The 23,063-nt window shown below is 39.2% G+C and overlaps 1 protein-coding gene across 9 annotated transcripts in view; it reads left to right on the top strand.

Moving 5' to 3' along the window:
- The first annotated feature begins 3,177 nt into the window (after positions 1-3,177).
- CCSER2 (coiled-coil serine rich protein 2) overlaps positions 3,178-23,063 on the top strand; it is a 191,255-nt gene continuing 171,369 nt past the window's right edge. For 3 of the 9 annotated variants that reach the window (XR_013449713.1, XM_036103964.2, XM_036103965.2), the window contains exon 1: positions 3,182-3,412. The gene's annotated coding sequence lies outside the window, so the exon portion shown is untranslated. Of the gene's footprint in view, positions 3,413-9,183; positions 9,299-23,063 lie in introns of all 9 variants that reach the window. The other 6 variants (XM_078077491.1, XM_078077492.1, XM_036103961.2 and 3 more) reach the window with 4 other exon arrangements.

The raw sequence follows: 23,063 nt of genomic DNA, 5'->3' as shown, positions 1-23,063 counted from the left end.
TGAACATGATCTGTTTTTCAATGGTATGACCATTTAGTATCCATTGTTGTTCCATCTGTAGGATTAGAAAGCACAATTTGGCATCTCTAAGCCCTCAATAAGTACACCATGAAGGCACTCAATGATTCACAAGACAGCATCTCCTAACTTATTACTAAAGTCACACAAATGCACAAAGTGGTTCTGCAAAATAGAATGACTTTAGATGTCCTAACCATGGCATAAGGAGGTACATGTGTCATTATTAAAACAGAGTGCTCTGTATACATCCCAGGTGATCACAAAAATGTCACAGGACTACTAAAAGATATGAATACCCATAGAGCAAGATATGCTCTACAAAATCCTTCCCTCTCTTTCAATAATTGGTTAAGTTCCTGGTTTGGGGAAGGACTATGGTTGACTTTTTTTTTTTTTTAAAGATTTTATTTATTTATTTGACAGAGAGAGACATAGTGAGAGAGGGAACACAAGCAGGGGGCGCGGGAGAGGGAGAAGCAGGCCTCCCGCAGAGCAGGGAGCCCAACGCAGGGCTCGATCCCAGGACCCTGGGATCATGACCTGAGCCGAAGGCAGACACTTAACGACTGAGCCACCCAGGCGCCCCGACTATGGTTGACTATTAAGGGTCTCTTTGTTGGACTTCTCATCCTTATAGCCATTTTAATTTTAATATATTGCCTTTTTCAAAGTTTCTCTGCCTGGTGCCGAGACTCCATCGCTACAATAACCTCACATAGATAGATGGCCTTACCACCCACAGAGATACTTCTTTGCTGTCCACATTGGACTCAGCTGCCTCCACCTTTCATAACTCCCCTATACATGCCCTGACTGATGTTGACCCATAGGTAGGGACATCTCTTTGCCCCTGTTCAGCAGAAAGAAGCTACAGAAGATGAGACCTTCCACTTTCAACAACCTTAAAGATTTAAGGGTCAAAATTGTTCAGGGGGGAAAATAAGATAACAAAAGGCAAGATAATGGCAAAAGGCAAACTGACACTCTACATACATCCCCCCACCCCCAAGGTGGCAGTGGGATATGTGTGACATTCCTCAGGCACTCATGACTGCCCAAGAACAAAGAAAGGAAAAACAAATGGTGAACTGATAAAGATCACAGTCATGTAGGACATGAAATTCTATCAGTTCATCACTGTCTTAATGATTTACAAGAAAAACACAATCTTAATAATAGCCAGACCTCCAGGAACCTATAGATTCAATTTCCTGGAGCCCTAACATCATCTTCCCGCTCCATAGAATAAGAAACCCTATATAATCAGTCATTCCTCAGACTTATAATGTGCAGCTTTTTCTGCCCAGGGGTCTTGTCCCGTGCTTTAATAAAAACCACCTTTTTGCACCAAAAACATCTCAAGAATTCTTTCTTGACCATTTGCTCTTGGACCCAAACATTAAATTACATCAGAATCTGTGAGGAAATGATGGACTTTAAAAAATACTTTCTTGGGGCACCTGGGTGACTCAGTCAGTTAAGCGTCTGCCTTCAGCTCCAGTCATGTTCTTAGGGTCCTGGGATCTAGCCCTGCATCAGGCTACTTGCTCAGTGGGGAGTCTGCCTCTCCCTCTGCCCCTTCCCCTGCTCGTGCTAGTGCTCATGCTCTCTCTCTCTCTCAAATAAATAAAATCTTTAAAAATGAATAAATAAATAAATAAATCTCTCTTTTTACCCAGAAATGATGATAGACTTCAATTTATAGTTTCAGGAAGCACAATAAACACTGCACAATATAAATAAGACGAAATCCATTGTAAACCACATAATAATAAAACTACAGAATGTTAAAATCAAAGCTATCTTAAAACATCCAGAGTGTATAGACAGTTTACCCCCAAATAATAAGAAATTGATAAAAAATTATCAACAACAGTGAAAGTTAGAATACAGTAGAATAATATCATCAAAGGTTTAAGAGAGAAGATTCTCACACTAAACTTTACCCCCAGCTTAATGTTAAATTCAAGAATGAAATGAACTAAAATATTTCATACTAAAAAAATAACAGAATTTATTATTAATGAACTTCAACTAAAATAACTTTTAAAGGATATACCTCAAGAAAATGGAGTATGATCCCCGAGCAAATATGAAATGCAATAAATAATAAGAGAAAGTGGTAAACATGTAATTATAAGAAAACTTATACTGTATAAAACTAATTATAATGTCAAAGTCTGGAGGAAAAAATCCAGAGCTAATTAAAATATTGGACAGTCCTAACCTGAGAAAAAGCAGAGAGGAAAGGAGTTACAGAGCTTTAAGATACTTAAGAGATATATATTTATGGTTTTCCCCTAAATATATATACTATACTTTTAAGAACAATCAATAAACAATAGAATTCTCCTTAAATGTTATTTGTTGCAGTTGAGCTGTCGATAAGTGTGGCCCACAAGGATTTCAGTGAGCAGCTAGTCTATTTGCCACATAAGTGCAGCTTGCAGGCTTTAACACTCAGCCAGACCTCGGAGACCTCCAGGGTAAGAGCACTAGAAAGGAATGGAAGAAGGCTTGTGGGTGATGGAAGTTCCAACGGAAAGTAGGAACCGATTCCTGGCAGTGGGAACCCAGATTGATGGTGCCATGGAAGATGCTGCAAATCTCAGCACTTGGGGGTGCCTCTTCCTTCCCCTCAGCCTCAGCAAGACCCCGTGTTTTGGTGTGGTGGGTTGGGTGTATGGTTCAGGCATGGCCCAGAGCACGGGAGGGCAGGGAACAGGGATGGACACAAACGCTGGAGATGCTCACACCACTGTAAGGTGGGAGAGGAGCCCATGTCAGTCCTGAAGCTCAGACTATCAACTTCTCGGGGTCGGGAGGTGCAGTTGACAAGTTTGACCGCGGTCAAGCAGCAAATGTTACTAGTTCTAGGTGCCGGCTAAAGCTGAGGTCCGACGCGGTGCCGGCGTCACGGGTTCAGCCTAGCAGACACCTGAGTCAGGCGGCAGAGAGGCAAGGTCAGGGGAGGGGGGCGGGTCCCTAGGTGGGGGCGGAGCCTGGGAAAGGCCGGCGCGGGGTGGGGGCGGGGCCAGAGGTGGGCTGAGGCCAGAGTCAGGCGGCGGGGGCGGGTCTGAAGGCGGAGCCTGGCCCCGTGGGGTTTGCGCCTGCGCACGGGGGCCCCGGGGGCGGGGTTGCGCGCGCGCGGTGCGCGGGCCCTGGAGGGCGGAGTCCAGGGCGGGCGCAGGCCGAGGGAGGGGGTGCGGTGTCTCTGGAGTCAGGCGCTCCCTCAGGCCGCGGACGCGATGCTGGCTGCTGCGGATCCGGCGGCGGGGCCGGCGGGGATGTGACGGGCAGTCCCTCGCGTCACCTGCGGTCCTTGGGCCTGTGGGTCACTGGGCGGCCCGCAGCCGGGCCGCGGCGGAGGAGGCAGCGTGACCTCCCCACGGTGAGAGTCGGGGTCGGGAGGGGGCCGGAGTCGGGGCGGGGCGGGGCGGGCGTCCGCGACTGTCCAGGGCTGGGGGCGCGGCGGGTCTCGGGCCCAGGCACCTGGGGTGAGGCAGGGACGCTCTCCGGCCTCCCGCCCTCCCGGCACCTTCTCGAGCTCCCCGTGAGCCGCCTGAGGAGGGGCGAGCGTGGAGCCTGGAGGCCGGACGCCCCCCGCCCCCGGGCTGTGACAGGCGCGCCGGGGGCCTCAGGCGCTGGGGCTGTGCCTTTCTCTCAGGAGGAATCAGGGCGAGGCCAAGTTACCCAGTGATTTCAGGGCCAGGATGCTTGTGAGGGTTGACAGGGGAAAGTACCCGGTTGCCCCAATGACGGGTTTTTTTGTTTTTGTTTTTTTTTAATTACTGGGCCAAAACAAAGACACACCCTAAAACACATCCAGAGATCAAACTTTGGTGGACCACACCGTTGTCATAGGTTCAGATGGTGCTTCTCTCTCCTTTTGACATCTGCTGTTTTTATACATATATTTGTTTTTTATGCTACTTTTTTTTTTATCAAAGTAAAAGGCAGAATGATTCCTTTGAGGTAGTCGTCGGTGGCTAAGCTTGAGTTTGAATTTCAATAATTGCAAATTCATCTTTGTAGGCTACCCAGCCAGTTAGGCTTGCATTTCCAAGACTAGGCCTTAGCAGTGTGGAAATTACTGATTCAGGGACTCTTCGTGGTCCCAGATTGAAATGTGGATGTTTTGCTCCCATTGGTGAGATAAAAATTGAGTTTTAGTCTTTTCAGAGTAGCCATTTGAGAAGGCATTCCTTTTCTCCTTTTTTTCTGAGCATTAAAATATAATGGAACCTATTAATTTTGCCAGTTAAAAAAAAACATCATCTTTTAGGCTAGTTTAAAGATTTTAGTGGTGGCAGCTCTTCTTTAACCAAAAGGAATTTAGGATACCCTTCTGCACAAAACATGTCTTATCTGCAATCAATATATGATAAGTATTTAAACATTCCTGAGTGTTTCACCTGAAGTCAAGTCTTCTCAGACATTATTACTGTTTGCCTCTTGTGATTTTTTAAGCTCTTAAGTATTATTTCGTTGTTTTCTTTAGTGTTCTCAACAACATTGACTTCAAAGAATCTTTAGGTAAAAATACACACACTTTCTTGAATCTTTTAGCCGTAATTCATACTCTTTCACTTCAGTGTGGTATTAATATGCTGTAGTAAGAAACTGCTAGAAGCCATCCTAAGGGCAGGAACTCTCCATTTAAAACAACAGCAACAAGCAACCATTTATTCTGTATTTCCATATGGAGACCTGCATTTTGTTTGTTTGTTGCTTTGACTCAACTCCTTTGACTGTATGCTAGAAGAAGGGGACTTTGCTTGCATCCATGACTCAGTATAGTTATTGACTCCGTCAGTGACTCTACATAATCTGTGTTTGATAAAAGTCAAAGTCCTTCACAGTTTCTGATAACTTGTGTTTCTGATTTCATTTCTGCCATTTTGCCTGCCTTTCCATACAAAGACTACGTAAGAGTTCTTTGAAGATGACATCTTCCTTTGTGGTTTTACATTGTTCCTCTGTTGAGAATTCTTCTCTACCTAGTAAACAATTTGCTCTTCAAGACCTACTGAAAATATCACCTCTGAAAATGGTCCAGACATCTTATCCCCCTTGTCTTGACTGATCCAATAGCACATCATATATTCTGCATTTAGCATTTGTCAGTTAGTAATGATTTGTTTATATGTCTGTCTCCATAAGACTTCTGGGTTTTTTCAGGGAAGGACCTTTGCAACTCTAGCATATACTGTTATGTAGTACAGGTACTCAACTACTTATTGAATACATTTTTGAGGAATGCTCTTAATCCTGAATATAGGTTTAAGATAGGCAAACTTTGTTAACTATCTCTTTCAGTATCAGAAAACATGGAAAAGATGGATGTGCAAGGTACTTTTAAATTTCCGAGAACACAGTCAAAATTGTTGTTGGTTGGGAATGAAACCCCAGTTATGACAGTGAAAAATCAATACATTTTATGATGCAAAATTTAAAAAGGCATGGCCAGTAAGGATTGCAGCTTCATTGATTTTAGGACTTTATTTTGAGGCAAAGTAATTTGCCCAAGGTCATGCAGGTAGAAAGGGACAGACCTGGGATACAATTTTGACTATCTGTATTTCACGTTTGCCCCCATTTTCCTAATTCTAAGTCTTAATAATTGTTCTGCCATCTGAGTGGAAGGTTTTGAAAGTCATAGACATGTATTAGTAAAGGGGGTCTATAAATAGAATGTTGAATTTGAAGGAATTAATACATTATTTGGTTCAACTGTAAAAATTCTACCCATTAAACAACTAAAACTCGAAAGGTAAGTGCCTTGTTTGAGGTTGCTTAGAGTCAGTCGTACCCCACATCTCCTGACCTCATGCTTGTGTATTTTTCATTACTTCATGGTGCTTTTGGGGAAAATGAGGAAGCTGCCAGTTTTCAGAGGGAGAACAAATCAACTTGTATTTTCTCCCTCCATGAATGCTTAGCTGCCATTCTTAGGAACTTAGAGCCCTTGAGTGATGAGAAACATGATGATTCATTTGGGGATAGAGGAGAAACCTGACCTTCACTACTCCATTGGCTAGATAGTTTTTAACCTCAGTGCTTGGGGCTGTCTCTGCAGATGCCCCATAACAAGTGGCTTCTGCTCACCATATGGAGATCCCATATACAGTTACGTTTTGATGGTAAAATGAGATTTTAATATAATAAGGTTACAGATGGTTAGTAGCATGGCTAAAATTACATGTATGGCTAGTCTGTATGTGAGAAGAGCCTATCTGATTACTCCTCTGTGATAGGTTTTTTTTGGGAAAAAAATGGACAGTTGTGGTTTTATGCCTCTGAAAAGCCAGTTTTGAAATGTGTATTTACTATAGTGGGCCTGATCAATAGCACATAAGAAAAAAAAATAAACATTTAGTTTTTCTTCTCATTTAATTCTTACCATATATATGTGATTTTATACTATACTATTTTATACTATAATCAAAGCATAAATATAATGTTTAATATTTGTTTTCATATTTAATGTTTTCTTTTTGCTATAATTTTTGTACACTTAAATTATACATGTTACAGTGAATTGAGGTACTTATTTTTAATAGTTGGACATCCAAGTTGTTTCTTGTTTTGCAGGTAATGCAGTTATCATATAGCTGTGCTGTTTTGCTTCTTTACTTTAGGCTAAAGACCCAGGAGGGGGAATTACAAGGTCAAAGGGTATGAAGGTTTTTGTCACTTTTGAAAAATATTGCCGAATTTATTTCTGAAAGTTTTTTTTTTATTGACTTACGCTGCCTCCTGCAGTTTGGTTGACCAGTTTCATCATAATTTTTTTTTTTTTTAAGATTTTATTTATTTATTTGACAGAGAGAGACACAGCGAGAGAGGGAACACAAGCAGAGGGAGTGGGAGAGGGAGAAGCAGGCTTCCCGCTGAGCAGGGACCCAGATGCAGCTCGATCCCAGGGCCCTGGGATCATGACCTGAGCCGAAGGCAGATGCTTACTTTTATAGGTTTTTGTTTTTATTTTTTTTAAAGATTTTATTTATTTGACAGAGTCACCGTGAGAGAGGGAACCCAAGCAGAGGGGGTGGGAGAGGGAGAAGCAGGCTCTCCGCTGAGCAGGGAGCCCGATGCGGGGCTCGATCCCAGGACCCTGGGATCATGACCTGAGCTGAAGGCAGACGCTTAACGACTGAGCCACCCAGGAGCCCCTAGGTTTTTGTTTTTAAAATTTGTTTTTTAGGGGTGGCTGGGTGGCTCAGTCAGTTAAGCGTCTGCCTTCGGCTCAGGTCATGATCCCAGGGTTTGGGGATCGAGCCCCACATCGGGCTCCTTGCTCAGTGGTGAGCCTGCTGCTCCCTCTCCCTCCTGCTCATGCTCTCTCTCTGACTATCTCTTTCTCTCTCAAATATAAATAAAATCTTTAAAAAAGAAGTTTGTTTTTTTAAAAACAGGTGTAAGGGCATCTACTGTCTAACATCACTATCCACAATAGAAAAGCAAATGCAGTATTTTTCTAGTTCTACCTTCTCCTTTGTATGAATTGTCTCTTGCCCATAAATTTATTGGAACCTTTTTACCAATTTCCATTAACACTTAACATCATACATATATGAATCTCTTAAAATATGTATCTGATCTGTTTTGTTGTTATTATTGTGGACTTGGCAGTTTTTAAAATTTAAATCACTGACTTACAAAAAATTTTTCTGATTTCATCTTTTGATTGTGAGGTCTAAGAATGAATGTCACTCCACCGTCTATCTGATATACACTTTTATTTTCTTAAGCTTCTAGAGTTTGTTTTGTTATATGTATATATCTTTAGAAAATTATATATGCAATTGAGATTGAATTTAGTTTATGTGGATTTTATACTATAGAGAATCACATTCTTATAAATATCTGAGTTTCTGTTGGTAAGCAGCTGTTTTTTTCCTTCCTGAGCTTGAATAGGAAATAAAACATAAGTAATCTAGTTATTTTTTTTAATAAATGGATACTTGTTTTTAAATAAATTATAGTAAGTTTCGACAAACGAAAATTTCAGGAAAGCATATTTTGGTTAATTGACGTTTTTGTTGGTTCATGGTTAACCAGAAGGTCATTTCTGATTTAACTCTTATTGTTAATCATTCTAAAGTATATGAGAGTAAAACTTTGGTTATCTGCTTCCTTTGATGAGTGAGACATTCCAGACAGATGAGATATCCCAGGGTAGTAGTTAACATTAACTGAATGCTGGATACTGTGCAGGTACTTGGCATGGAGTTGCTAACTTAATTCTCCTAACAACCATGAGTAGGTTGTTTTTATACCCTCACTTTGTAAATGAGGAAACTTAGAGAGGTAAAGTGACCTGCCAAAGGTAACACAGCTAATAGTGGAACTGGAACTCCGTCTGCCTACTTTTAAAAGGCTCTGTTTGAGAACTGTATTATCCTATTTTCTGTGCTAAGGATTTGAACTTTATCTTGTAGGCATTGGAGAGATATTAGATGTTTCAAAGCAAGGGGATGATAGAGTATGTCTTTTAGGGAGTTGGCTGATGTGGCAGTGTGGCAGTATATTGAATTGTGTTTCTGATAGGAAGTAGTTGAATAGGTCATATGAGAAATGCAAAGTGAATTTGGAGATCAGGGGATATTATGGAAAGATACAGGACTGAGTAACTGATTTACAAGAGAGTGGGAAGCTGGAGTGTTGATTTGGAAGATATGGAGTAGGGTAATGACAGATAAATATGTGCTTCCAGCACTTGGTTAAATTTCTTTCATGGCACTGACTGTGATGTACCTAATCTAGTGACACATCTACCTGCCCCACTGGATTATGTGCTTTTCAAGGACAGGGACTGAGTAGAAGGCATGATCTAATACAGGATGAGCTAATACAGGAAGAAGGCAGAAGATGAATTGGGGGTGGGAAACACCAAATCACCTAAATCAAGTAGTGCCTGGAGGAGGGGAGCTCTAAAAAGTGGCAGCTGTCAGGGGGGAGCGGGGAGAGCCATCAGTGCCAGACTGGGGAGGAGTGTTAAGGAGAGGGAAGTATTAGCACAAAAGCAAATACAGAATGCCACCTTAGGCTACAAACAGTTCTAGCTGTTGTGTACTAGCGTGATAGGCTGCTGACCAGCAGTTACCTACGGCTAAGTTGTCTTTACTTTGCTACTTTTTCCTCCCATACCTTTCTCAGAGTATCCTGTGGTTTCCTGCTTCTTTTAACGTCTGACACACTTGCTACTGTGCTGATGCTGGGATGTGACTCAGCCTATGGAGAGCAACCAGTCAGAACTCTCCTTCCTTTTTAAGTGAGTTGACAAATCAGAGTATGTTAAGTGTAATCTGTGAGTTTTCAGCTCTTCTCTGCTGAGGTGATTGCTTTTGAATGTTCCTCCAGTTACTTCTCTGACTTTTAAGACTTCTGATTGGTTGTTTTGAGATTTGGAACCTTGAGGAGCCAGAGAATTCTTAAAGACTGGATCCATGAAAGCTGAAGTTTTTTCACCTGTTTACTTTTCCATATTGATCAGTTTGAATATAATTGGGTCATCTTTGAGGATTGTTGATCTTAAAAATGCCCCAGGACCATCATTCCAAATAGTTAAGAATCTCTGTTCTCTTTGTACAGTTCTGTAGTTATCTAAGGTGTGGGGGCTTGTTTTAAATTTTCTTGGTCAGTTCCTAACTTACTTCATATGACTGGTTTTCAAAGAGCCACTTAGAAAAGGAATTTGTGCTTGATTTCTTCTGCTATTATTTGCTTCAGAGCATCCTTACTCTTCACTCTCTGCCTTCTTCGCGGTTTTCATCTATCTGGTTTCTATGCTTGGTAAGTACAATCGGAAGGGGAAAAAGAGAAAAAAAAATGGGTAATTACTTTTCTCTTCCCTTCTTTTCTGTAGTTGTTACCACACTCTTCACCCCAATCACTGCTCCCAACTGTCCAATTTGTCATGGCCCCCCTACCCCATATCTTCAATTCTGTGTGTGGGAATGGGAGGTGCAAGACAGCTTTTTAGCTGAGGAATGTGAATGTCTCAGGGTTTTGGTCCTTCTGTAATGTGATGTCTTACAGCTTAGTAGATGCTTTTCATTCCCTGGCAATCTACTTCTCTTTAAAATACAAAAAATAAATTTAGGCCCTATTTCTTTGAATTAATTCCCATTCATTCTCTCTCTCTCTCTACCCCCCCACCCTCTCACTCCTTCCCCTTCCTCCCTCCCTCTCTCCCCTTCTCCCTCTCCTCTGCCTTTCTCTCTGTCCTCCCCCCAGCTTCCTCAAACACACCCCTCCCCCCCCCATACCAAGATACCATAATCTTGATGACAGAGCCCCTAGAGAATACACTAGGGACAGCTAACTTAGGCAGACACCAGAAGGTACTTTGAATTTTGTTGTCATCATATTAATGATATTTGGTTGCAGCCTGAGTGCTTTGGGGAAATTTGAGAGCCTTCTCTGACCATTATGTCTTGGCAGGCAGTGTTGGGGTTGGCAGTTACAGTTTTGTCTGACAATCATACTTTAGAAAGGCAGGAACTATTTGTAACAGCTATTTAAGTGTAGAATGGGTCTGGTGATGTTTTGGTCTGAGTTTGTAGGCCAGGTTATAGGAAACGTACCCAGGGAGTGGGGAGGCAGAGATGGCCATTTTTTTTTCTTCTTATTTTTCCTTTTATTTTTATTTTTAAAAATTTTCTCAGGTTTATTTTCTTCATTTCATGGTTGCTTTTGGCAGCCAGCATTTTCCCAGGCCTTGAGAAGTTCTGCTATATAAATTCCCTCAACCCAGGCTTGAGACCAGATCCTGAGTCTAGATTTTCCTGATTCATGCCATCCATCCATTCAAGAAATACCCACTAAGCCCTTGCTAATAATAGTGCAGGGAAGAAAACGTTATTTTTTGCCTTTGGAACTTTCATTCTAATGACAAGATACAGAAAATAGACAAGTATATATGTAATATGTCAATTAATATAGTGCTGTGGAAAAAAAGCAGAATAAGGCAGAGAGGATGCAAGGAGGATGCTGCTGTGTTATATAAGACGTTAGAGAAGGCTGCAATGATGAATGGTATTTGAGCAGTTATATGGAAGAAGTGAGATTGTGATTTAATCTGTGCAGGTATTAAGGGAGAGTGTTTGAGGAAAATGAAAGGCGTGCAAATATCTTGTAGCTGAAGCATGCTTGTTTTGTTTGAGGAGTGGCAAGTAGATCAGTGGAGGCATTGAGGGGAATGATTAGTGGAAGATGAGGTGGGGGGGCCATAGGCAGTACTGGGAGAGGGGTATATGATAGATCATATATGGCCTTGTAGGCCAGTAGGACTTTAGCTTTTACTCTGAAGGTGGGAAGTACTGAAAGGTTTCGACTTGTTTTAAATAGACCTCTCAACAGTTATGTAGAGAATATCTGAGGCTAGGTATAATGAGATCGTTCAGGAGACTCCAGCAGCAGTTCAGGGTGGAAGATGAAAGTGATTTTAGGCAGGGATTGGGAGAAGTGCTCATAATCTGTATACATTTTGAAAGCAAAGCCAACAAAATCTGATGGTGGATTGGATGTGGCCATTTGTCGGTTTTGTCCTGAACAAGTGGAAGAATGGAGTGGCCATTTACCAAGATGAGAAGGACTTCAGGAGAAGCAGGTGGGAAATAATGAGTTTAATTTTGGACATGATAAGTTAGCAATTCAACTGGAGATGCTGTCCAGACAACAGGTATACATGAGTCTGCAGTTCAGGCCAGAGGTCTGGGCTGGAGATACATATTTCCAGTCATTGGCATAGAGATAGTGTTTAATACCCTGGGAACTGATTAGGATAATCTAGAAAGGAAGTGTGGCTGAATAAGCCCAAAGATTTTGCCTTAGGGTCCTGTAATGTTGACGTGGAAAGGGAGAGGGAGAGGAAAAGCTAGAGCTAAGAGAGTAAGAGTAAGAAGCACTCCACGAAGGAGGAGAATTAAGAGCGAATGGTATCCCTGAAGCCAAGTAAATGTTTTAAGAAGGAGGGAGTGAGTGAATAGCTGTGTCAGATGTTATTAGATCCAGGACTAGGATATGACCAGATTGCTAGATTTAACAATATGAAAATCATTAGTGACTATAACAAGTTCCTGGTGGATTAGTGGTGATGAAAATATTATTGGAGGGGGTTTAAGAGAGAACTGTAGGGGAGGATGGAGACAACTAATTCTTTCAAGGAGTTTGCCATAAACTGAAGATGAGAAAAACAGCGATAGCTAGAGGGGATGTGGAGTCAAGGAATTGTTATTTTTTTAAAGATGGGTGCTTTTCTAGTATATTTGAATAAATATAAAAATATTTATAGCTGATGTAATGATCTAGTAGAGAGAGAAGAAAATTGAAGGAGCTATTTCTTTGAAAAATAAATGAAATTAATTTAATCCTAGTCTGCGGACCCAGGTCTATCATTATCATATATATGTCCTTATGTATTGACCTATTTCTTTCAAATTAAGACAGTGGCTAGTGGGGAAAGGTGTTAAAGAATACCTTCTACCCCCAGTTTGGTGAATTTTTATCAGTTCAAAACTAGTTTTTATACGTGAGTAACAAAAGATTGTGTTTTTTTGTTTGTTTTGTTTTGCTAACCTATTTTTGTCTGGTAACTTCTCCCTGTTTATCGTTCTCAGCAGTTTTGCACAGTGCTTACCCTGTGGTTCTAAATTCTGTTTTGGTAATCTCTGTCCGATATTTAAAAAGGTACTTTAAAAAGTACCTTTTTAAAAAAGGAAAAAAAAATTATTTAATTAAAAAAAAACTTCATAAAGTGTAAGTGAAGTATTTTTAAGAGAAAGATTTGATGGCCATTCTTTTTCCTTTTTTTTTCTAATGTACCTGACCACACTTTTTCTGTAATTGCTTCTGATTACTGAGTTGATGTTTGAGATGAGTTCAGAAACTTATGTTGAAAGCCCATATTACAGTTACATTACTTTATATGCCTCCTTCTGTGGTTCATTTATGTTTGAGTAAGTAGTTGTCAATGTTTAGTGCTGAAGTATTACTGCAATCGCTTTTTAATCTTCTTCATTGGTCTCCCTCCAGATTTTCTTCCCTTAGCCACTCATCCATACTACTGACTTTGGAATTTCTGAAACACAGATCTGATAAGGTCTTATTGTTGCTTAAAAATCTTTTGTGGCTTTCTGTTGTCTACGGAAGTCAGACACCTTTTTTTTTGCTTCTTGCCCACCTCCTGCCTACACCTGCAATCTGCTTTAGGGGATTTGGAGTGCTCCTTACTGGGTTCTAATGCATATCTGATGTTTCTTATCACAGGATAATGGTCAGATTTGCTGTCTGTGTACAGAAAGTCCTCCATTTGATGTGGCCCTTATCTTCTGTCATGGTTCCATGAAGATGAGAAACTCTGTGACATCTCTATGCTTTTGCACATAATATTCCTTTTTTCCAGAATATCATCCAACTTCTTAGCTACTTTGCTAAATGAGTTCATCTTTTTAAAAACCCAAATAAAAGTCTCCTCTTCTAGGAAAGCTTCTAGGCATATTTTTACCACGCCTCCTCTACCTGTCCTCTATGGTATTCTTTGTTACCTGTATTCCTGTAACATTTTGCAGTTATTTTGTTGTATACTTGCTGTATTTTACTCTGTTTTCTGTCATGGCTGGTCTCCCTTGCCTCAACACCAAACTTATAGTCACTCAGTAAATTTTTGTTGAATGAATGATTGAGTAAAGCAGATGGTTATTCACCACTGACCCAGTTTTGATTGACCCATTTGGTTGGGCTTTTTACGTCAATTTAATTTGTAAAGATTATACAAATGAGCAATTCTTTTTTTTTAAGATTTTATTTATTTATTTGAGAGAGAGAGAGAGAGCGCACAAGCTGGGGGAAAGGCAGAGGAAGAGAGCGAAGCAGGCTCCCTGCTGAGCAGGGAGCCCAGTGTGAGGCTCAATCCCGGGACCCTGGGATCATGACCTGAGCTGAAGGCAGACGCTTAACCGACTGAGCCACCCAGATAGCATTCTTAAAGAAGAGTCACATACAAAATGTATTAGGAAGTTAATATTTTATTAAATATTTGTTCTTTGAGCAAATAATGAGATTTGTTGATTCCATTGTGTATCTCAAATCTTTCTTTTTTGTCTGAATATCTGAATATTTTTCCTCTGTGGTTTCAGTTTTTTCTCTTTGATGTTTCTGTTTGGTTATCTTTACTCACCCTCTCTACCCTAAACATATCTTAAACTCAGTTTCTAAACTTGATCTTGACTTTTACATTAGTATTTTCTGTAGCACCATCTTATAAGTTACTTAAGTTTCTGTGTAGCATTTTTAAGTCTCACTTCTGTATCTTAACCGTTATTGAGTTCTATTCTAATTCAACACACATTTTTTGGCCACTTCCCTTGTTCCTGATTTGTTAGTACTTGTGATGAAAGGCTGAATAAGAGAAGGTCTCAGTCCACAAATTATTGTCGTACATGATGAGTATAGTAATATAGTAAGAGTGGAATATTTAGGGCACCTTGGGAGTAGAGAATATCTCTCTTTTATGTACTCCTTAATTCTTACTTTGGCTGCTACCAACCTCTGTCAGGCCCTAGATAATTTTAAGACTGCTTCATAGTTTGTCTTGCCTTAACTCTCCTGTCATTCCAGTTCATCATGAAAGCTGTCATCAGATCGATTCATTGTCTTTAAAAGAAAAAAAAAAGCTACCAGTCTTTCTTCTTCCTGCTTGTGGAATAAAATCCAAAATAGAATACAATCTGGAATGCAGAGGCTTTGGCCCAGACTTCCTTTCTTCTCTTCTGCTACATGAACTCTCCATTCCAGCAAAACTCTTCTACATTCTGTTCCAAACACACTTCATACTTTGCCTTTTTTGCCTTGTTTGAGCCATTCTGCCATCCCAACAGTGTTGTTACCCATGATTCTTCTACTTACTGAAATTGTATCTGTACTTGGATTTAGTTCCTGTTGTTAAATCTAGTGTGAGCCTTTTAGATGATCATGCCCATGTTCGTAACACCCTCTCTGCCTTTATGACATCACTCCTGTTTCTCCTTCTTACTTATTCTTTCTCAGCTGTCTTTACTGACCCCATCCCTAAATGCTCGTGTTTCCCAGGGTTTTCAGTCTGACCTCTTTATCTTCATTCTGTCCTGCTTTCTTTGAACACATGTCGTTTTCATTATCTCCTTTGTATTCATTTCTTCAGCCCTGTTTTCCTCTTGAGCACTCCAGTCCTTAGGTGAGCTACTTAGAATGCCCACCTGATTGTCTAGCAGAAAACCTGGAACTTAAAAACATCAAAGATTAAGTACGTGTTTTCCTCCAGACTCGTGTATTCACCTCATTTTTCTATCTTGGTTAATGATGCTGCCAATCACTCAGTTACTCAAATTATAAACCTGGGAATCATCCTGATTTCTGGTCTCCTGTCCCTCATTTTCCATTAGCTGCAATGTCCTGCTATTGGAGTTGTTCCCTCTCCATTCCTTTACTGTTTCCTTGGGCCAGGCTCTATTATCCTGAGTAGACCATTGTAAAAAGTCCCTTTAAAGTAAGTCTTCTGCCTGATCCTGGATATTGTGTAAGAAATGCATGTTGATTGTATTCTGGAGAAATGCCAAAGGCAAAATAATTTTGGGTCTGCTACCCTAGAATAGCACCTGAACCATGGATTAATCTTTGTGTATCCATTAAAGGTCAATTTCCTAATATCTCTATAAAATGGTATTGTTAAGAAATAATTTATGCTTTGTACAAGAAATTTGCTTACGGATTAAGAATATTTTTTCTAAGGATTAAAGGGAAAAAGCAAGGAAAGATATAGGAAGACAGAGGTCTGGCTGGGACAAGTGCCAGAAATGATCTTATAGGACATTTTCTTAATGAACTAGAAAAGAGATTGTAAGTTTGAAAGTAACACTTGGTGCTTCGTGTCCAAATGCCGGTTAAAGAGCAGTTAACTACAGAAGGATCTTGAGACTGAATAGACAAAACTGAGAGCTTTAGGGTGGGGAATTATAAGCTAATATATTTGAGTAGTACTTTGAAGAGATGTTGTTTAACCATCAGTTAATACCCAGGAGAGACTCCTGATAACATTCTTGCATGTTCCTGGAAGATACTGGCCTAATGTGCTGATGCTGCAGATACGGTACCATACTCACTACCTATATGTCATCTAATATATTTCATAAGCACAAGTCCTTTAGTATTGAATCATTATTTTCTGAATTCAGGTATAGTCAAAGAAGAGCTCTTTAGTTTTTTGAATTTTTTCTTGGTTTGCTAATAGATTTTAGATAGAATTTGTCTTGCTTGTAACATTTTAAAAAGTCAGATTTGCAGAAAAGTACTTTAAAACTTGAGTCCTTTGTGTTCTTTTTTTAATTTAAATTTTAGATAACATACTTGAGTCCCTTATATTCTGAATGAGTCAGCATATATTTCAAGATAATTGAATTTTATATATTGTGAATATTTTGCCAAGCTATTAAGTGTATTTTTATTAGCTTTTGCTGTTGCTATATTGTTGATCTTTATTAATTTTCCAGTGAATTTCGGGTTTATGAGGATGGCACTAGATCCTCACTTGGAAGTTATCTTGGAAAATCTATTTGAGCATTCTGTATTGTAGCATTTTGAAGTTGAGAATGGGGTGTGTGTATCATTTTGGCTTACTGCTGTTCTGCCTAGGAGTTCCTCTGCAGAGGAAAGAAAGGAAAAAGGCTTCAGAGAGTTCTCAAGGTAGACCAGAGTGGCATTTTGAGCAAGGGAGTAGTGTGTAGTCTGGTAAGGAGTCCTGAAAGATCATAGTGTGAGACTGGATCTTGGGTAGTTTGGCATGAGTGGAAGGCAGGGTTTGTTGGGTAGTGGTAGGAGAGAACAGCTGCAAAGGAATACCAAAGCCATATTTGGAATCTTAGCTGTACTTGCTTACTATCTGTGTGTCTGTGGACAGATTATGTGATTTCTCCATGTTGCAATTTCCTTAAATCTGCAAAATCAGAATAATAAAATTACCCATGTTGTAGGATTGTTGCGAGATTTAAATGAGGTAATAGCTACCTGGTACACAAGTGCTCACTCAGTAGGTACCAGTTGTTATTGTTAGTACTGTTTAAAGGCACTTTTTTTGGAGAGCCATTGAAGGATTTTAAATTGAAGAGTGACATGATCAGGTTTATAATTTTGAATATTAAGTCTGGGAAAAGTATAAAGGGTGGGTTAAGGGGAAGAAGCTGAAGGTAGGGAATTAAGGAAACTTAATGCTAGAATACTGGCTAGAGATGATAAGAGTCTAGATTAAGTGGTGTTGGAGAACACAGGATGGATTTGAGAATTATTAAAAATTGACATGTGTGGGACATGTGACACATGTTGTGTTTAACTCTTGATTTTGGCTCAGGTCATGGTCTCGGGGTTGTGAGGTTGAGCCCTGCTTTGGGCTCTGTGCTGGGTGTGGAGCTTGCTTGGGATTCTCTCTCTCCCTCTCCCTCTGTCCACCCTCCCCGCCCCCCCAAAAAATTGACATGTGCATTATATTCTATGAGTTGGGAAAATCTAAAGGGAACTAGAAAAGTAGACAGCAAGGATGTAGACAGAGTACCCAGCTGGGTAGGAGACATTGTATTCTTTCTTTCATTAATAGGAGAAGGCGGAAGAGGATGGTTAGAGGCACATGCTCACCATTGCCAGGGATCTAATGGCTGAGCTGGGCTGCCTCCTGTTCTCCAGATGGGGCTGGAGTATTTGGGCAACTCAAGATGAGTCCAGAGCAGTAACTCGGGCAGCACACAGGGATAATGTACCAAATATCAGGAAGCTCTCATGAGTGCAGGAGAGACATGATAATAAACCACAAATAGAGCTAAAAACAGTACTAGGCTTGAAACAGAGGAAGAGCTAATGTCTAAGGGACTGGAAGGAGATTTGAATTATGTTTGGATTTGAATCTCTGGGTTCTGCCCTTTCTAAGTGCTAAAAGAAGGTCAGGCCCTACTAGGGACTTAGCTAAGTTTTGTTAATTTTACAAGTTCAGAAGTATCTTTTAAGCATTTGGTATTTTAGCATTTGATAGTTGGGACATTTTGAAACGTTAACATATAGTCATTTTGCTTAAGGCTGCATATCTGCTTTATAATTTTGTTTTTGGAGTACTTAATGTATATTCTCATTTAATCATATATTCTTTGCAAGATTAATTGTAGCATTTAAAAAATGCTGCCTTTCACAGTAAAATGATTAGTTTTTAATTTGTTTTACTAAGTTGAATATTCTTACCTTACATAATTTTACTTAAAGACTCTTTGATAATAAAGAACAAAGTTCTGCCTAGAATATTATGACATATATTTTCTTGTCACTGAAGTGTTCCTTGCATTGACTGACCAGTAGCAAGTATAGGTTAAATATAAATGTACTTTGATTTTAAGGTGTGGTTGATACTTAGGCGTCAGCCTACAATACCCTTTTACTTTTTATTAATCATATTTTATAAAATTATAATTATTTGTGTTGTTGAAGTAAACAATACTTGGGGATTGTGCATAGTGTTACTGGCATTTTCAGTTCTTTATCAGCAACACTTAGATATTATGTCTCCGTTGCTATAGAATTAGAGTAAGACTTTTTCTATATACTGCTATGTCCAAGGGGAAGAAACAAAATACCTTCTAGTAAAACTGCAGTCATACATATTTAGATTTTTCAGTAACTTTCATTTCTTCACTCACTAGCTTTCATTGAATGTTTTTTCCTACATATTATGATACTCTTTAGGAATTGAAGAAAACCCCAAATATATTATGGTCCTTGTTCTCAAGGAGCTCCCAGTCTAGTAGAGAAAGTAGAACACATGTAGATATGATTTTAAAAATAAAATAGGGTGACAGTTGCTATACCCAGAGATGTATGGGAGCATACAGGAGGAGCACTTAATCCAGGCAGGTGTCACATGAACATGCTGATTCTGTAGTGAGCCTTATTGCTATTTATTACATGAGAAGCAAAAATATAAAACCTAAGAGCTGTCATCTAGCAGCCTGATATAGATCAGGCCATAGGACTTAGTACATTCCAGAGAGCAGAGGTATAGATACTGTATGTCATGGGAAATTGCAAATTGCAAGAAGCCTGTTGTTATAGCCCTCACTTCTTGTCGTGCTCTCTTTGTGGAGCTATTGTGTATGCTTCTTGTCTCCCTGATGGAGACACCACTCTTGGTAATGGAAAAGCTGGTTGGGGGGAAATACATATGAGATGGATCGAAAAGAATTAGAATTAGTTAGCATGAATAAGGTAAGTGTAGTATTGACTGCCTAACATTTTTTTTAAACTTGGAAATAATTTCATACTCAGAGGAAAGTTGCAAGAATGAAAATAGTACAAAGAATATTCACATAGTCTTAATCCAAATTCACCTACTGTCAAAATTTTATGCTGTTTATCATTTCCTCTCTTCCGTATACACATATGTACATATGCATGTACATATATGTCTGTATACATATATATGGTCTTTTGTACACACATGCATGCACACACACACACCCCCCAAGCATTTGAGAGTAAGTTGCATATATTATGACACTTAACTTCTAAATACATCCACATGTATTTCCTAAGAATAGGGATGAAAAAAAATCTAACCACTATGCAGTTATGGGTTTGCTAAATTTAACACTGATACAATAATCTACCATTTGTATTCCAATTTTTTTTAAAATTTTCACTGACCAAGTCTCCTTTATAGCATTTCTCCCCTTAAACAGACTGGCTGTTATTTTATTTTATTTTTATTTTTTATTTATTTTTTTAAAAGATTTTATTTATTTATTCGACAGAGAGAGAGCAGTGAGAGAGGGAACGCAAGGAGGGGGAGTGGGAGAGGGAGAAGCAGGCTTCCTGCTGAGCAGGGAGCCCGACATGGGGCTCGATCCCAGAACCCTGGGATCATGACCTGAGCGGAAAGCAGACGCTTAACGACTGAGCCACCCAGGCGCCCCCAGACTGGATTTTAAAGAGCAGAAAGTGAAGAATGAGATTTTTTGATAGATAGTTTTTATTAAGGGTCTAAAGAAGCTCATAGAAACTTAAAGTTGGATTCCCCTTTTACTCCAAATCTGTCTCTCCCCCATTCTTTCCATTTCAGAAAATGGCAGCACCATTTGATTAGTTGTTCAGGCACTCAGAAACCTGAGTGTCATCCTTGATTTCTCTCTCCCTTTTTCCTCATCCAATGCATTTAATCTATCAACCAAGTGCTATAGCTTCTGTTTACCCCTGCCTGCATCTTCAACTCTTTTACTCCTTTCCATCCATCCACTTCAACCTGCCCAGACCATCATCATTTCTCATCTGGGCTCCTTCCTACCTAGCTTTTTTTTTTTTTTAAAGATTTTATTTATTTAAGAGAGACAGAGACAGAGATAGCGAGAGAGAGCACAGGTGGGGAGGAGAGGGAGAAGCAGGCTCCCAGCTGAGCAGGGAGCCCGACATGGGGCTCGATCCCAGGACCCTGGGATCATCCCTGAGCCGAAGGCAGACGCTTAATTGAGCCACCGAGGCGTCCCCCTACATAGCTTTTTAACTAATTTTCCTGCTTCTGTGTTTTCTCCCTTCCAATTCATTTGCCACAAAGCAGCCAGAATGATTTTTTAGAACTGAAAATCAGATCGTGTCACTCTCCTCATAACCTTCAATGGCTTTCCATTGGGCTAGAGCACTAGAGTCTACCTAGCTCTTCTTTCTTTAGGTTATAACTTCACATCTTTTTCCTCTGAGATGCCTTCCTTGATGCCCATTTTTCTCCTGTAGCATTTTGTTGTTTTCCTTCAACAGGACTTATGATTTGTAGTTACTTTTTTGCCTGTTTTTTTTTTTTTCCTTTTTCTTTCTCTTTTTCTCTGTCTCCTACACTAGACTGTAATTGCAAAAACCATAGAGACCATGTCTGTTTTGTCAACTTTTGTATATTTAGCAGCTAGCACATTGCTGGGATCATGGCAGGAGATTAAATATTTGAATATGCTTAGTGAAAGGAAACATGAGAGGTTATCTGGTCCTACTGCCCATCCAGTGTAAGAGTCGGAATTTCTCTGGCAAGTGATTATTCAGCTTGTTTTTGAACATTTTCAGATGTACAGCTTAGTGTTTTATGTGGTAGTGCATAACCTTGTTGAATAATTCTGATAGTTTAAAAGGTTTTCTTTACTTTGAGCTGAAAACTGCCTTTCTGTTATTTTTATCCATTGATCCTAGTTCTGTCCCTCTCTGACATCTTAAACTATTTGATAGTAACAATCATATATTCTATTGGTTAGGCTAAAACATTTGTAAATGCTTTACATTATGTAACATGGTTCTTCACTCTTATCCCCTCTGTATATATCCATTTTGTCAGGCTGACTCTAGAAGTGGTATATTGAAGAATAAAGATGTTCTTAATCTTTGGTTTAGTAATTTGTGGTTAAATGATTTAAGCATATTATCTTAATGTAATATAGCGATTGAAATAATAATTGTAAGTATAGTAATATGGGAAATACTTTAAAATAATTTAAAAAGTAAAATGTTAAATCGTATCTAGTTATTATAGCCAGCTGACTAGTTTATAGTTTAATAAGGGGAAAATGTAATGCTAAGAACTATTAGTGTCATTCCAGCTAGAGGTAAGTGAGCCTTCAATAGTCGGCATTAACTCTTCTGATTTAGATAGTGTGTTTCTTCTAGTGTAGTCTAAGATTGCTTGTTTTGTGGCCTTATCACACTGTTAACCCCTTTGACCTCATCAGCTAAAATTACTAAAGTTAAACTAAAGAGCAAAATTTGTTTCCTTGAGATTAAAAAACATTTGAATTTTTCATGGTGGCATCAAATTGGGTTAGAGACTTGAGATACACTGAATGACCAGGGGATTATTTAGGGCATTTTTTTTGCTGTCTAAATTATTTGTTGAAGGTACTGCTCGTATATTATTTGAATATTCTGTACCAATACTGTAATTCCTGTTGTCCTGAAATAGGTTAATATTTTAATATTATTTTTAATCAAAACTAATAAGTAGTAATTATAACTAGAGTTTAGACAGTTATTTCTGAGAAAAAGCTTACTTAATATGCTAAAACTAGCATATTTAAGAGCAAACTTAAAAATAAATCCAGGGTGCCTGGGTGGCTCAGTTGGTTGGGCGACTGCCTTCAGCTCAGGTCATGATCCTGGAGTCCCGGGATCGAGTCCCGCATCGGGCTCCCTGCTCAGTGGGGAGTCTGCTTCTCCCTCTCCCGCTCCCCCCTCTCGTGCTCACTCTCTCTCTCAAATAAATAAATAAAATCTTTAAAAAAAAAAAAAAAAATCCATACCTTGATTTTACAGAAAAATGTCTTTAGAATTGAATTATTTAATAATGTCCAAACTTGGAAAGCTTTTTTTCTCATAAAGGCATTATTTTATATTTGTCAACCAAAAATAGTAGAAAATGATACCATTGGATATTAGTAATTAAATGTAGAAAATAAAATTGAAATTATTCTTTTAATTGATATGTGAAGAAAATCAAGTTTTATTAGAGGAGCATTAAGGAGATAGGTGGACACTTGGAAAGAATGGGAGCAGGGTTTCTTATTATTCTTTGTATCTAGTAATTTGCTTAAGTGGTTGTTGAGTGAATTCAGAAAGAATTGGTGGGCCCATCCGGTGTCAGAAAGGCTGGCTTTGTGGTCAGCAAACTCTGAATGGCAATTCTCTTAACTTTTCTGGACTCAATTTCCTGTATGAGCTGTAATTTCCCAGTTCTAAAATTCTGGTTTATTGAACTACACTGTATGACAGGGTTGCATTTTCAAAGGTATAGAGGTTAATAGCACTTTTATTTATTACATCTAATTTCACTTCAAAATATTTTTCTTGCTAAGAAGTTATTTTTATCTGGTTTATTTTTTTAATGTCCATTTTATATTTTTCATATGGAGAGAGTAATAAGTTTGTGTGTGTGGAAAGTTTTCAGTTTTCTGAAAGGTATAAGAGGAGACTCCATTTCTGGTTCTCATGAGCTAGGACATTCC

The sequence above is a fragment of the Halichoerus grypus genome, chromosome 7 (genome assembly GCF_964656455.1).
Source record: "Halichoerus grypus chromosome 7, mHalGry1.hap1.1, whole genome shotgun sequence".
Lineage (NCBI taxonomy): Eukaryota > Metazoa > Chordata > Mammalia > Carnivora > Phocidae > Halichoerus > Halichoerus grypus.
This window is presented reverse-complemented; position numbering and strand designations above follow the sequence as displayed.